At 37.1% G+C, this 15,284-nt stretch overlaps 1 pseudogene; it reads left to right on the top strand.

Annotated features, from left to right (window-relative positions):
• Window positions 1-8,426: 8,426 nt before the first annotated feature.
• Window positions 8,427-10,782, top strand: LOC141494140 (mediator of RNA polymerase II transcription subunit 8 pseudogene; annotated as a pseudogene).
• The last annotated feature ends 4,502 nt before the right edge of the window (window positions 10,783-15,284 follow it).

Here is a 15,284-nt window from a genome sequence, read left to right as displayed (position 1 = left end):
AGGGGGCAAAACCTGACCCTGCCCAAAGCCCCCTCAGGAATTCCAGCTGAAGAGGTAAATCAAAGAAAATATCAACCACTATCAGAAAGCATTACAGACCTAGAAATGACCAAAAGGAAAGCGAAACTACCCACAATTATAGACAGAGACTTAAAAGAAAAATAAATTTTCCACGCACACCATATAATTATCTCAAAAAAATAAAGTGAGAGATAAAAATGAAATAACTCTGGAAGAAAGAATTGAAATAATAAATAACTTAGAAGAAAACATGATAAACCTAACTAGAATCGACTAAACAGTAAATAAGGATGGGATAGTAAGAAATATTAGAATGATACAAGGAGCAGCTTGGTGTTGCAGTGGATAGAGCACCGGCCTTGGAGTCAGGAGGACCTGAGTTCAAATGCAGCCTCAGACACAATAATTACCTAGCTGTGTGACCTTGAGCAAGTCACTTAATCCCATTGCTTTAAATAAATTTAAAAAAAATGATAGGACTCTGCCAAAATCATGATAACCCTTCCCCTCCAAAAAAAATTCAGAACACCATATTTCAAGAAGTCATAATGAAAACTGCCAAAATCTACCCAAACCAGATGACACTAAAGATATATAAATGCCCTTTTTTTAAATTGATCACCTCTTAAAAGGAAAACTCACAGGAATATCATAACCAAAATTCTGAGATCTCAACTTCAAAGAAAAAATACTGTAGGTATTTAGAAAGAAGCTATTCAAATACCAAGGAGCTATAATCAGAAATCACATAAGACCTGAAAAATCCTAATAAGACACAAAAATAATACTGGAAAACACTACTACAAAAAACAAGATCATAGGTTCCAATCAAGAATAACAACCTGCAAAGCTAAATAGAGTCTTGCTGGGGGAAAAAAATTCACCTTTAATGGAATATAGGTGTTTTCAAGCATTTTTTTAATGAAAAGACTCAGAGCTGAATAGAATCTTTGAAATGCAAACACAAGTTGAAAGAAAACTAAAAAAGTAAATTTAAGCAATTTGAAAGCTCTGTAATAGGACTAAAATTCTAGTAGGGTGAGAAGTGTTCCTTTGGAAACAATGTCCTCAAAAGAGATTTGAGATAACAGTGAGGAGAAAGGTCTTGTGAAGGGGTCATTTTTGTACTGTTTTAAAGAAAAGTAAAAAAAAAGTATTCTAGTATATGAAGAAGGAAAAAGAAGTAAAACTTGCTATTTCTCATCATTGGGAGTGCATGAAATGGCAAGTCAACAAGCACATTTATCAAACTCTATGTTTGACACTGCTAAGTGGTCAGAATACAAAAGGGGGGGTGGAATAGTCCCTGGTCTTAAGGAATTGGTAGTCTAGTGGGGAAGATAATGTGAAAACAAAATATCTCCATGATAAATTGGCGATAATTGTAGACAGGACTTTACCTGAGACTGGAGAGAAGCTAAGAGGCAGAGATGAAGAGAGAAGAGTTCCAGGCATTGGTGACAGCCAGTGAAACCAAGTCAAGGAGATCTAGTATCTTGTTTGAGGACCAGCCAGAAGGTCATCGCCACACCAGAGAACATAGGAGTAAAAAGGCTGGAAAGGTGGCAAGGGAGCCGATCCAAAGCTTCCTGGATGGAGTGGGCTGGGGGGTGGAGATAATGAGCTCTTGAAAGACCCCTGTGGTAGCAGAATAGGAGGAGATAGAATGGGAGCAGGTTATTGCAACAGTTTAAGCATGAAGGAGGAATGGAGAAAAGTGAGCATCAAATGGACAAAGGAGTATTCTACAGAGCTGAGTGTAAAAGTTCATCAGATTCTACAAGGAAATGGGTGGTGAGGAGAGAACCACCTAAAAGGGAAGATTATACTGGAGATGGAATAATTTGAAGCAAAACCAACTTCCGGATCCTTAAGGAAGGATGGGGGGGAATCTTTTATGTCCTTGTCCTATGTTAATTGCCTGATAGATACTTCTTGACATAAAAGGAAGTTTCTTAGTTTGCCAAATGAGAAATGATTGAATAAATTGTGGTATATGACAATATTATTATCTTATGCCCAAAGGGCAATAAAAATGTGCATAGCCTTTTATACAGCAACACCACTAATGGATCTTTATCCTGAAGAGATCATGAAAAAGGGTAAAAACTCCACATATACAAAAATATTCATAGTAGCTCTGTTTGTGGTAGCAAAGAATCAAATCTAGGGGATGTCCATCAATTGGGGAATTGCTGAACAAATTGTGGTATATGTACTTTGATGGGACACTATTGTTCTATAAGAAATTATGAGAAATGGGATTTCAGAGAAGCTAAGTAGGATGAGCAGAACCAGAAGAACATTGTACACCTTAAAAACATGGGGTGATGAGCAACCATGATGGACTTGCTCACTCCATCAGTGCAACGGTCAGGAACAATTTTAGAGGATCTGTGATAGAAAATACCATCTGTATCCAAAGGAGGAACTATGGAGTCTAAACAAAGACCAAAGATTATTTCAATTTTTAAAAAGTTGTCTTATGGATTACATATTTTAGTTATCTCAAATATTTTCTTTCTTCCTTAAGGATATGTTTTTCTCTCACATTAAATTTTGATCTGTTCATATCATGGAAACAAATGTAAAGACTATGTCAGATTGCCTTCTGTTAAGGGGAGGGGAGAAGAAGGGAGGGGGAAATGTAAAATTCAAAGCCGTGCAAAAAAATGATTGGCAGAAGCTACTGTTGTATATAACTGGAAAACAAATAAAATATTTATATAATTTAAAAAGGAAAATATTATTGTGTTTAAAAAAAAAAAGGAAGAGTTACCTGGGTTCAAATCTGGTCTCACACACTTAATAATTACCTAGCTGTGTGGCCTTGGGCAAGCCACTTAACCCCATTTGCCTTACAAAAAAAAAAAACCTTAAAAAAATGGAAAAGGATAGCTTCAGAGAAACCTAGAAGACTTTATGAACTGATATATAAAGTAAAATAAGCAGGACCCAGGAGAACAATTTATATGAGGACAACAACATTAAAAAGAAAAAATCTTTGAAAGACTTAAGAACTGATGCAGCGACCAATCCCATCTCCAGAAGACATGAAACATGTTATCTACCTCCTGAAAGAGATGGATTCAAGACTAAGACATGACCTATATTAGATTGTGCTTGCTATGTTTTGTCACAAGAATTTTTTCCCCTTTTTTACATAAATTTTTAATTGGAAAGGACATTCTATAGTAATATGTCCCCTTTTCTACCTCTCCTCAAAAAGAAAATAGAAATACATATATATATATATATATATACATATATATACAATATATAATACAAAAATATATATATATATTTAATGCATAAGAAAGGACAGAAATTCAGAAAGTAGAGACAAGCTGGATAGTTTTGTAAGTAATACATAATATATGCATTTAAAAGATAAATTGATTGATCTGAAATAGAGATTCAAATTCTTTTTTCTGGTGCTTGGAATTTTTAAAAATGTTCATTAAGCTGGGAATATGGGGAAAACTTAGATGCCTTACAGGTGTCTAGGGGTCTATTTAAAGAAAAAATTTCATGAAGAAATGAAGGGCTTATGATCTCAGGATGATAGCAAGATGTTGGATGGTTAAATGTGGGGAAAAACTGAGAAACAGCAAAAACCAATTAATTGTTGAGTTCATCCAAAAGGAAAACAATTGTCATGAATGTTGGTAATATGAAGCCTATGTTTCTCAGGATGACTAACCCTGGAATTTACCAAGGTGATAATAATGATCAAAAATGGGTGACTTTTGTGAAATAAATGAATTTCTTCCTGAAGGCTCTATTTTGGAAAACAGATGAGTTTCCTATTGGCTATAATGGTCCAGGTTCCATTGACCTGAATAAGGTACCCAAGTGTCTCATCTTAAATCCAAATAATAGGAAATATATGGATGACATGGGTGTCTTATGGCATAGTATATAGTTTGAAACTGAATTTGGAATAACGACATGATACAGACTGCAGTCTGAAGAATAAATCTAAAAGTATTATGGTTTTAGGTGAAACTCTGGGTCCTCACTATTTAAAGCAAAAAAAAAAATTATACCCCATCTTAAGATTATCCCCTAATAATTTTATTTAAATAAAAGCTAATTGATGACTCTTTCCTTCTCATCCAAATCCCCCATATGTGAATGTTTGAATGGCTTTATGACTTTTAAAAAAATGTTAATAAAAAAACTTGAGTGTAGTATAGTATAGAATCATACTCAGTACTATAGATGTACTTTATGTTTTACTTGTCTTGCCACTTGTAGTGAGAGCAGTAGGGTCATAGGTTACACATTTGCTTAAAGGATCCATATTGAATGCTTCTGCTACTGTCAATGTAATGCAAAGGAGGCAGATTCACTTGAAGTAACGTGTGTTTGTTAATGTAAGAATTGCTGTTATTCAAAGTTCAAGGACTATTCCCTTTAATTTAGAAAAAAACAGATATCTTATTGACTGATCCTGTTACCTCTTAGAATTCTTGTTTCCTCTAAGGATATGATTTCTCTGTCATCACACCCAATTTGGATCAATGTACAACATGGAAACAAAGAGTGACAGATTGCTTTCCATGGGGAGGTGGGGGGGAGGGAAGTAAGATTGGGGGGAAAATTGTAAAACTCATAATATCTTTAATAAAAATAAATTTAAAAAACAAAAAAAAGGATTGCTGTTATTGAATAAAATGATTCCCTAGTACCTCGTACCTCCCTGTCTCAACACCTACACAACTTAATGCTACAGATAAGATCTTATTATAAAGAACATGGAACACCATGATGATTTTGTTTTAGGGGAATTTCATTAAAAGAAGTGTGTTAGAAATCACATCCTCTGTGTATAGGAGCTAAAAATAAACTGTTGACATACCCAATCCATATTCAATTAGCAAGAAATGTTCTGACCACAGTAAGAGGAGGGAGGTGTCATCCATCTAAGAAATATTCTAGACCTACTCTCTTTTTGGGGGGGGTGTTGCAAGGCAATGGGGTTAAATACCTTGCCCAAGATCACCCAGCTAGATAATTATTAAGTGTCTGAGCTTGGATTTGAACTCAGGTCGTCCTGACTCCAGGGTCAGTGCTCTATCCATTGTACCACCTAGCTGCCCCTGGACCCCAAGAGTAAGGTCCATTACATCTCCCTTCAGGGTTCAAGGAATAGTCCTGCGGATTGGGGGCATTTTTCTCTTAATACTGTTGACTCAGGTCCCCATTCTGCTGTACAACCTCCCCCTCATTGTTAACCACTAGAAATTCATAAAGATCATGTTCCATTTAGCCAATTAATATCCATTAGTATTTTCAAAGGGATGTTTACTTTGAAGATTATAATAAGCACAGATATATAAACACACGTACAAACACACACACCTGGGGAAAACTCTTAATAGAGTTCCTCTCTACTATTAAGGGCAATAGTACCCTTGGTCCCTAGGGAGAATGGGCACAAGCTCCTTCCTCAATATTCACTCACCTTTTGCCAGTTCATTTCCAGATGCAAATGGATAAGGGGCAACTACGTGGAGCAGTGAATAGAGCACTGGCCCTGGAGTCAGGAGGACCTGAGTTCAAATCCAACCTCAGACACTTATTACCTAGCTATGTGACCTTGGGCAAGTCAGTTAACCCCATTGCCTAGCAAAAAAAAAAGCAATGGATAAATAAGTCCAAAACCAGTGGATACGTCTACTGAGCTGGGTCCCAAAGATTATTATGTGGAGCATTGGCCATTAAACTTGGTAGAGACTCCACCTCCAGGTGACTCAGTTTTCATTCTGAAGGTCACAAGTTAGTAACCCTCTTGACATAAAACAAAGATAACAAATGCCAAAGCAGAGGACCATAGGCTATGTGTCTACCTTAGGTGGAGAGAAAGGCCTCTCATAATAAGTACCTCATTATGAAGTCAGGAAGGAAGGAGTCAGACTAAAAGAGACTGACTCCAGTGAACTAAGACCTTTTGAAAATATTTCAGTTAATAAGTCAATCAAAAAGGCTCATTTTTGACTAGCTAAAATATCTACATGTGCTCCATATTTCTCAGAGGCACTTCCATCACTTGTCATCAACCTTTTCTGAAAGCTGACTTTCCACACGCTTCTTTGTATGGCTTTGTATCAGTTGATTCCTGCTCACCCCCCCCCCCCTTTAGTGCCTATCTTGGTTTTTTGGATGTTATTTTGGTGGGTGATTGAGAAACTTCAAGTGGATTTTTCTGATGGATGTGACTGGGTGTGGTACAGCTGTATTACTGAAATATAAAAGAAATTAGAAGTATTTCTTCTTGGTGACTGAATAAATTGAGAGCTCAGTCCAGTCCTAAACTAAAAAGTAAGCAGCACAGAATCACTTTGGTTCTAGAAAATGATCATTTTCTAGGGAGACCAGGGACCAGAGAAAAGATGGGGATTAGAGAATTTGCTGTAGCCCAAGTTTGAAGAATGATAGGCTGACTCTAAAGTGAAACTTCACACAAATGGACCAAACTTGAGGGACCTTTACATTCCCCACAACCTCAGAGTGACATGAGTAAGATTATTTAGATCCTCAACTAATTTTCCTCATAATAGTTGATAATTAATTTATATTCACAAGGAACATCTGGAAGTCTATCTAAGCCTTCCAGAAGAATTTAAAGCCTTAAAGTGTTTCTTTGGAGTTTCATTGGGATGGACAGACAGGTCTACAGAGGAATCAAGTGGGCACAACTCTTAATTCTTAAAAGGAAGGTGATGAGATGAATTCAAATATCTGCCCAGAGGCATGAATTTGGATTCCCCAGAACTCCTCATCTTCTTTCTCAATTAGTCTGCTTATCTCTAAGAAGCAAGAGGTCAGCCAGACTTTTCTCAATTTTTATTTTAAAAATTAATCATAGCTAGATATGTATACCTTCTGTGATCTGTAGAACCTTATCTTCTGGGGAAGTGAAACTTATCTTTTGATAATAAGAAGAACAAATGGCTCAAGGACAGAAATGCTAAAATTTCTGACTGCCAACCCGAAAACTGTGTAACTGTGTGATCTTGGGCTGATTCTCTTCAGACCCTAGATTATTTTCTTTTGTTTGTTTGTTTTTAATTTTTGCAAGGTAATGGGGGTTAAGTGGCTTGCCCAAGGCCACACAGCTAGGTAATTATTAAGCTTCTGAGGCTGGATTTGAAACTCAGGTACTCCTGACTCCAAGGCAGTTCTCTATCCACTGCACCACCTAGCCGCCCCTATTTTCTTTTAAATTAAGTGCTAATATGGAGTTCAAATCCAACCTCAGACACCTAATAATTAGCTATCTATATGACCTTGGGCAAGTCACTTATCCCCATTGCCTTGCAAAAAAAATTTTTAATTAATTAATTAATTTAGTGCTAAGTCTCCTTAGGTTATTAGCAAGCATTTATTGAGTCTTAATTACATTTATTACATGTACAAGGGACTGTGAAAAGTAATGTCTAAGATAGCAAAGGAATAATAATAATTCTGTATTGCTGGGAAAAAAACTGAGGAATCAATTGTCCATTGACTTGTCTGGTTATTCCATAAATCAGGGTTATCTAGGCTATAGAGAAAAAAAAGGATTTTGTACTCTTTTTTCTTCATGTAATCCTTACAACCACCTTACAAAGTATTATTATTATTTCCATTTTACAGATTAGGAAATTAACTGATTTGCCATTAAGTGATTTGTCCTTCCATATTTACATTGTTAATAGTAGAACCAATAATATTCAAACCCTAGTCTTGTGGCACAGACCTTTCTTTCTTTTCATTTGTGGCACAGTGTTCTTTCAGCTATCCCATGCTCTCCTAGATGACTGTGATTTTGGGGTTTGATTCTTATTGTTCATCCTTCATTTTTGAAGAGGACCATTGGTGTTATGAGTGATGTCTTGACTAGTGAATGAATTGGATTTAAGTAAAGCAGAGTTGCAAAAAGTTGTCAGCCTCACTCTCTCTTCCAAAGTCATTGAAATCTAGTGGGAGAAAAAAAGGAAGAACAATTGGCATTGACCCAGGATGTAGCGAATGACTGTATTAACTTTGATGTTTGACCAAACCCTAAGCACTTACACAGTACCTGCTTCAGGAGCCTTCATGGCCATTGGAACAAGTTGTTCTCATCACCCAATTTACCATAGGAAGTCTTACCATGTTTGGGGTAGACACTCCTCTAACTTGCTGATGGGTCTGAGGTCTATTGGTTACCCTCAGTCTGGCAAGACAGTTTTGCCAGGGTGTGACTGATGCACCTTAAACTTTCTTGAAGTCAGAGGTGAGACGTAAGTAGCACAGGTAGACCCCAAAGGTGGATGAACTGTTCTGAAAAGGATTCAACAAGTCCAAACACCACAGGTGCTAGGTCTCCTTGAACACTCACGCCTGGGTAAAGTTAATAGAATATTGAAAGAAAGATGGCCCAGGTGAGCAAACTTTGTATTTAATTGGTTTGCTAACCAAAAGCATACAGAAGAATTAGGTCCTTCCTTCAATGATCTTGAAATCTAATGACAAACAAAGCAGCATTGTATTTGGTCAATGCTATCATGAGGTTGGAAGTTGGATCAAAGGTGTGAATATTGAATATTGAACTTGGGGTCAGAAGGTACAGATTCTAATTCTTATTTATTTATCTTCATCCCTATACCCATGTATAGTTTTAAGTTACAAAATTTCCTTCCACCCTCCCTTCATACCCCACTCCCTTCAGTGGTGAACAGTCAGGTTAGCATTGTACATACATACTTTGATAAACATATTTACAGATGAGTAATTTTCAGTATGAAGAATTAGGATTAAGGGAAAGATACATAAGAGATAATTTTTATAAAGTGTTCATCAGATTCTGAAGGGGTGTGTGTGTATGTGTGTGTGTGTTTTGTTTTGTTTTGTTTTGTTTTGTTTTGTTTTTCTTCCTCTGGATGGGGATAATATAGTCCATAGCCAGTCTAATAAAATTGTCCTAGCTTCTAATTCTGACTTTACTACCTGCATGGTCTTGGAAAATCCCTTCTCTGGTTCCCAGTTTCTCTTCCATAAAAGTCTTTCCTAACACTTCAGTCTAACTGTGAGTTCCATCCTAACCCTGAATTTCTTTGAAAATGGAGGATGTGTGGGGCAGCTAGGTGGCTCAGTGAATACAGCACCAGCTCTGGAGTAAGGAGGATCTGAGTTCAAATCCAACCTCAGACACTTACTAATTACCTAGCTGTGTGGCCTTGGGCAAGTCACTTAACCCCATTGCCTTGCCAAAAAGAAAAAAGAAAATGGAGGATGTGACAAGGGTTATAGGTTATTAATTCAATCATTTAAAATATGATCAGTTGATCATTTAAAAAGTTAAAATAATTAAAATACTTGTAAACAAAATTTAAATCATGATTTCAGTTAACTGGAATTTTAGTTTTTGCACTCTATACATAGGAAGGAGCAAATGTCTTCAGGGAAAGTGCTCCTACTATTGTTTGAGTTGTGGATTGAATTAGCTGCCCTCTACAAGCCTTGCAAAAAAACAAACAAAAAAAAAAAGAATGTATTTTCTTAGAGTTTTGCAAATCTGATCAATAAGACTGAAACTGAAAAGAAAGGGAAAGAAAACTCCCTATATAAACCCTGCAAAATAGCCACAGTGTAGTTGAAAGCTGTTAAGGCACTTTCAGGAGAAAGGAACCAAAGTCAACTATAAACCACTTCTTCAGGTGTCTGTACCTCAAGGCTCAAAGTATGAGTAACAAGGAAGATGAACCATAGATTCAAAAGGCAACAGATTTCCAGTCGTATCACTGAAATTTAGTGAGATGAGAATCTTGGAATCTATCTCTAATATTTTTGTAAAAAAGAATTGGCAAATTACTGCATCTTGCTGCAGACAAGATGGGGGGGGGGGGGAGAGAAGCAGCTGGAGGCATCAATGGATTCACTTCTGAATCAAGTGGTGGACCTGAAAAGCTCCTTGGGAAGTTTTATTTGCAAGCTTTGCTCTGTTTTCTGCACAACTGAATGCCCTCAACAAGCATGAGAAGACCCCACTGCTCTGGAACCAGGTTATCATTCCTCTGGTGCTGTCCCCGGATCATGATAAGGCGCTCATGTGGTAGATGAGGGATGGGTTCCTGTCTTCAGTCATGAGGTGGTCCCCGACCACCTAAGAATTAAACCAGATCTGGAGGTTGAGGAGCAGGAAAAGCAGGTCACATTGTCATTGATGCTGCCCAGAAGTAAATTCAGACCTTGAATAAAATGTGTTCAATCCACTGGAGAAAGTAAGCAAAGAGGAATGAGAATCAGGTCTCCGTCAGAATAAACAGACCTTCAGCTCCACAGACACCAATGCCCTGGTGGCTGCAGTCGCCTTTGGTAAGGTTCTGTCCAACTGGAGACCTCTGGGCACCAGTGGCCCAGGCGAGCCAGGTCAGCCTGGGGCAGGGGCTCTCCTGGCTGGAGCATCAGGTATGCAGGAACTCAGATGTCAGGCGCACCCAGTCAGCAACAGAACACTCTACTCAGTGGACTACAGATGACCCAAACCGGCCAGCCAGGTAAGATGCCAAGTGGCATCAAAACCAATATCAAGTCAGATTCAATGCACCCCTACCAGTGGTAACCTGCACCTCTTCTGCATCCTCAGCAACTTGGAGCACCCCCTCCTTTTCTGAATGCCCAGACAGAGCCCCTTGCAGGCCTGTTTCTGGGGCCTTCCCTCTCAAACTCCCCAGGACTCCTGACTGCCAAGGTCGCACTCTGACTCTGGGGAGCATCTGTTCAGCCTGACCAGGCTAGAAGGCAGCCTTGGCATTCCCAGCTGGTCTCCATGAAGCTCAAGGCCTGTCCAATCCCGGGTCTTTAGGACCCTTTCCCTTAAGGCCCTGAGCCTCTATGAAGGCTTCCTTGGACCGAGGCAGCTGTTAAGAGAAGGGGAGAGGGGTCCCAGTCTTAGTCTGGGAGCTAAGGGAACCAGGCAGTGTGAAGAATGGTGCTGTCCCATCACTGAATAGAGAAAAACTCCTTTTCCTACTCTGCCTGGGTAAGGGGCTGCCTGAGGAAACACAAGGGGACAACAGCAAGACCTTTGACCAAAAGCTCGGGCAGGGGTACAACTGAGGGGTCTCCCTACACCTCTAAGTGCTCTTGGGCAATGACAGCAGGGAGTTCCAGAGTGTTGCTCCACCAGCTGCCCAGCTTCCTGCATGCTGTGCTGGGCCTGCTCCAGGGGAGGCCTTAGTCTACACTCTGGGTCTTCCCTTCACCTTCTCCAAAGCCCCTTGGGGCAGGCAACTGCCCCCCCACTTCCTCCCATACCACAGCAATCCCTCATGGGTCTGTCAAATATCCTTAGAATAAAAAAAAGACTTTAAAGTGAAAAAAAAAAGAATTGGCAGGTGAAGGGGGGCAGGCAGAGGTAGGGAGTAGCTTTTCTAAGAAGGTATAATTCAGTCCCTTTGCTAAGAAAACCCCATGGACAGTATTATTGTGCTATGGTTCATGGGGTCTCAAAGAGGTGGACACAAATGTGTTTTGAATACAGTAGGAACTTAATAAATATTGATTCTCAGAATTTAGAGAAAGGAGACATAAGCTATTGAGAGCAGAGGCAGAAAGAAATGCTATTGCCATTGGAATATGCTATAGGACAGACATGAGAAATAGATGAGTTGTCTGGCTGGGTGAACATTAGATTATGGTTAGAGAACTTCAATTAGATGACATCTGCTAGATTTATCTGCCCAAGGTAGGAAAGTTAATAATTTCTTACTTGTCTTAATGATCACATTAGCCTTCAGAAGAATTCTCAGGAAAGTGAAAGAAAACAAGAAGAAACTGGTTGCTCACTAATGACAAAATAATGAGAATCTTGGAAGTGATCACTCCATCTTAGAACATAATAGAGAAGGCTAGAAAAATCAAACATATAGCTTGATCTGCATCCTAGATTTTGAGAGAGCATATTTCAAATGATTTAGAGAAAATATAGAATCTCATGACCAAAATTATATGAGTAGTCAGCCCAGGAGGGAAGAATAAAATTTCAAAGAGACAAAAATATGATTCTAATGAGTAGTGAAAAGTAGAGTTGGCTAAAGATATTGATATATTACAAAGAGAACTCAACATCTAACACCGATTTTTTTTTAAAAGAAAAGACGTATAGAATATTGAAATCAGAAAATTTAATGGAAGATAAATATGAAAGCACATTGATAATTATGAAAGCAAAGTTTTGAAGGAGTAGCATCAGCTCAGAATGAAGAGAGGCTAGCAAGAAACATTGAGGATAGCAAAAGAGAAGAGGGGATTAAACCGAATTAAGGAAAAGAGAGTCAAAGACATCTTGGAGTCCCTATTTGAATTAAACTGAATAACAAGAAAGAAAATGGAAGGCAGAGCTTTTGTTTTGCTTGATTTTAGGGCAAATGTACTGAGGAAGAAATGGAAAGTTTAGAGTAAGAATTTATTTGACCCTTTCTTGAGTTCAAGTTACTGAGTCCAGATAAATAATTTCCTAGGACTGGAGTTCTCCCCTGAAACCCTGTTATGGGGTCCACAAAGTCAATGCTTTTCATAATAAAATATTATTTGCCTTTTTCATTCTCATTCTCTCATGAATGTACAGTAGAATTTTCCAGAGGGTTCAACTGCAAGCATGAAGAATGAATTAGTATCTCTTCTACAGAATTGTACTTTTGACTAAAACTGGATGCCTCTGTAAACATGACAAAATGGGAAACAAGCATAAAGTTGTATTGTAAACTGAAGTGTGATGTTTGTCTTGAGGGAAAGTGCTCCTGTTATTGTTTGAGTTGTGGGTTGAATTAACTACCCTCTACAAGTATCACCATTGTTATTTGAAAGATTAACTGCCAAACTATGGTTATTCAGATTTGGGTATTTGCTAGACAGATTTTTTTTAACTTTGAATTTTATTTCTTTTTAATTTCATCTTCATTGGTTGTATATTCATCTTTTTTCACTTTTAATATAGTAATTTGGATTTTCTTCAAGCAATATCCTATCATCTATATCAAATGGTCTATCTCTTTTATTTATTTATATATTTATTTTTTAATTATAAAAATATTTTATTTGTTTTTCAATTACATACAATGGTAGTTTTACCAAAGAGTTTTTTTGTGAGATTTTGAGTTTTACAATTTTTCTCCCTCCTTCCCTTCTCCCCCCACCAACAGAAGACAATCTGATATAGGCTTTACATTTGCATACATGATAAACAGAGATGGAAATAGAACTTGTTATGAAAGAAGAATCAGATCCAAAAGGAAGAAAGAAAACATTAAAAATTGAAGATAATAAGCTTTGTTCTTTAGGCTCCATAGTTCCTTCTCTGGATATGGATGGTATTCTCCATCACAAATCTCCTAAAATTATCCCTGATTATTGAACTGATGGAATTGAACAAGTCCATCATGGCTGATCATCAACCCATGTAGTTGTTAGTGTGTTTAATGTTCTTCTGGTTTGGCAGACAGTTTTTAAAAATAATCAAAGTGAGCCTGACACTTCAAGCAAAACAATTGAAATTATTCATTCTCAATGATAAAATTCAAAATTTCAGCAAAAATTAAGATTTCAGAAAACTTGCATTCTGCTGTGTTTGACACATTTAAAGACTTTCCTAATGAGAGAAGTTGTGATATTAGTAAATATGATTTTTTTATATTGTATAATGAAATTTGTCATCCTTTGGAAGATCTATATTACCTACTGAGACAATATTTTCCATATGATCAATGTATGAGGTTACAAATCATACATGCATAAAAAAATCCATTCAAAATGCCAGAGAAACCAGTGAATTTTAAAGTAATAAATAGCACAGAGGTCACTCATATAGTTTCAGATTCCACATTGCAACTAACCTCAAAAAAACCTCTCAATTTTGGTATAACATCAAAGAAGAATACCCACGATTATCTGAAAAGACTAATAAATACTACTCCCTCTTCTAACTATATAGCTATAAGAAGCTAGAGTTTCTTCATATATTTCAACTAAAACAAATGACAACAGATTGAATCAGGAGAAATGAAAATTGCAAAAATGTAAAGCAACATCACTTCTCACAAATTTGTATTTGTTTTGGAAAGTATAAGAATTTTAATTTTTAAAATTATATCGGGGCAGCTAGGTGGTGCAGTAAATAAAGCACTGGCCCTGTAGTCAGGAGTACCTGAGTTCAAATCAGCCTCTTAATAATTACCTAGCTGTGTGGCCTTGGGCAAGCCACTTAACCCCATTGTCTTGCAAAAAAAAATTTTTTTTTAATTATATTAACATGTAAACCAAATGATTGTTATTTTTGAATGGATAATTTTAAATTTTATTGGTTTTAATTTCCAGTATGATAAATATTGATAGATATAATCAAGGGTGTTATGGTGCTCAAATGAGAGAATGGATATAAACTTTCATGCACTATCTAAATACAGTTCTTATTGTCTCCAGTCCCTGGTCTTCAGTCTGGCATTTATTCATTCCCTGAGCCTTCTACCTTATTCCTGCTGTAAAGATCAAGCAATGTTTATGGAGCAGTTCAGGGGTCTGCTGGTAAATGATTAACAATCAGACTCTGGAAAATGAAAAAAAAAAGTATGATAAAGTGTGGTCGTCTAGCCACAGTGATCTTTGAAAGATTGTGGAGAAAAAATGTGGAGAGGTACAGGAGAATTGGAGCAGGATGAAAGCTGTCCTAATTTGTACTATAAAAGGGAAAAACAATGGTCTCTATTCCTGATAAATTTTTAGACTTTATAATTAAAGGGATGATTAGTGGATATTTAGAAAAGGAGGTAATAATATACCTTCTTCAGCAGCAGGTCATGCTGCCTTAAGGATGCTGAACAATGTAAGATCCATAATTTCAGTCATCAAATCAATCCAAAATTCCAGAAAATCAATATGACGACTACTACTCACTTCCTGACAGAGAGGTGATAAATGCAATATGTAAAATGAGATACACATTTTTGGACATGGCCAATGTGTATTTATTTTGTGAATTTATTTTGATTGACTTATTTGTAATAGGGATTTTGTTTCTTGAGGGTTTTGAGGGGACAGGGTAGGAAAGAAAGGGGGAAAATAAATGTTTGATCATTGAAAAAATAAAGTTTTAAAATAAAAACTGGCAAAGAGTTAAAAAAAAATCTCTCATTTAGTTAAGAAATTCTTCCTTATATTAAACTGAGATCTGATTCCCTTTGACTTCCACCTGTTTGTCCCAGTTCTGTCCATTGGGGTCAAGCATGAAGACTTAA

The sequence above is a fragment of the Macrotis lagotis genome, chromosome 7 (assembly GCF_037893015.1).
Source record: "Macrotis lagotis isolate mMagLag1 chromosome 7, bilby.v1.9.chrom.fasta, whole genome shotgun sequence".
Taxonomy (NCBI): domain Eukaryota; kingdom Metazoa; phylum Chordata; class Mammalia; order Peramelemorphia; family Peramelidae; genus Macrotis; species Macrotis lagotis.
The sequence above is the reverse complement of the archived record's forward strand: the minus strand, read 5'-3'. Positions and strand labels throughout refer to the sequence as shown.